Here is a 1902-nt window from a genome sequence, read left to right on the forward strand (position 1 = left end):
CCCTATGTGTGTGTGTGTGTGTTATCCCGCTCTATGTGTGTGAGTGATGTAAGTTCCTTTAATGCAATACTTCAATATATACATTAGCTGTTTAATTTTAAATTTCAGTTGTTGCTAACCAACTACTATTTTCATTTACCTTGTTGTAGATCATAGATTTATTAAATTCCAACCCCCTATGCTATATTTAACAGTTAACTGTTTATTTTCATATTGAGCCATATAAGTTTTTCATTCATCCAGTAACTACATTGTGACTATATTGTTGAGCACTAGCTGTTTGCACTTTAAATCAACATGTGGAAACTTGAATTTCCTCTTCACTACTGAAAAAAACTTAGGAAAAATTCAGTGTTTCCAAAAAATTTAGTCTCTCTCTCTCTCTCTCTCTCTCTCACACACGGCGAAAGAGTCTTGTTTTCTATCCTTGCGGCAGTGCATAATTCCTGTTGCATGGCCTTCTAACCATCTAAAATGTGATGGCAGTGTGAGATTGGAACTCACTATAACTGCTACTATATATGTGCACAATTACCCACAGCTGTGAAGTGAGCACAGTCAAAACCCGCAAAACAAAAGACTCTAACATTCCCATAAAGACTCAATGAGAGTCTAGATCGCTCAGATAACTCTTATTAAAAACCAAGGAGATAAGCATGCTGGCTGCCAAATACGGCAACTTCCTGTCCATCTCCTAATGAGCTGTCATAAAGATGACTGATTGCACTGGGAACAATTAAATCTTTCATATCTGAGCTGAGAGGTCTTTTGTTCAACCCCAGTTGCATTTGGGAGACCTCCAGAATGACAGGCTTTTGTCAGCGTAAAAGAGGAGGGCCTGATTAGACACGCCAGGGATGTGAAATTTCTCTAATGAAAAGACTATTGTAGAATATTGTCTTGATACAACAGCAGGGTGGATATTGCAGTCGTTTTTCTCACAAAAGCTCAATGGCCAGAACCTTTTATCAATGCACAAAATATTCCAGTTCAGTAATGACAAGACCCATCCAAGCTGTGCTGTTAACATATTGGACTAGCACCCCAGAACAGCAACTGATATCTACTTCTGCGCACAGACATTTGATATTATTGTTCTGTTTTTGTATCTGTTGATAAGTGTTGGTCTGATTTTCTCACATGCATCATTCTAAAAATGTGGTGACACATCACTTGAATATTCAGCCATGAAAAAAGATTTTAAATAATCAAAAAACTTAAAAATGAATTTGTCAAGTACCTGAAAAACACTTTGTTCCCTTCATCTGGTATTGTAAATGTGACATTTACCGATTTCTTAAATTATTTTGTTTTCTGGGGTTACATTTTAGTCCAAAGTGTGCAAAATAATCCATTAATGATATCAATAACTTTTTAAAGATATCTTTTTATTTTATTTTATTTCATTGGTGTTAACAGTGTTAACTTGTATTTTGAAAATACAAAATACTGTGGAAAAGCACTTCCAAGGTTAAGGTTCAGAAAAATTATGCACAGAGATTTTTTTTCCTGTTGAAAAAGGTATTAATTAACATTTTAATACATTTTTTTCCCATATTGTTCATTTAAATGTCATGATACATTTGGTTAATGACATTTAACATGACATTTGGTTTTGTTTATGTAAAAGATTTTCATTGAAGAAAATTATTTGGTGTTATTGATTTTTTTTTCCATTTTAGTACGATCTGTGATTCGTTTTTTAGATAAATTTTTTTTAAAGCATTTGTGATTAGTGTTACAATCCTTCGTTTAGCAGTAAAATAAATAAAAAAATATACAAGTAGTGTTTTATGCTTAGTAATAGTGTGAAAATGAATATATGCCATCGACTTTCATTATTAATTTATTTATATACTTTATCACGTTTCTAAGACAGAAAATCTTTTTTTTTTTTTTTTT

This window comes from Sinocyclocheilus anshuiensis, unplaced genomic scaffold (genome assembly GCF_001515605.1).
Source record: "Sinocyclocheilus anshuiensis isolate Anshui unplaced genomic scaffold, SAMN03320099.WGS_v1.1 scaffold446, whole genome shotgun sequence".
Taxonomy (NCBI): Eukaryota; Metazoa; Chordata; class Actinopteri; order Cypriniformes; family Cyprinidae; genus Sinocyclocheilus; species Sinocyclocheilus anshuiensis.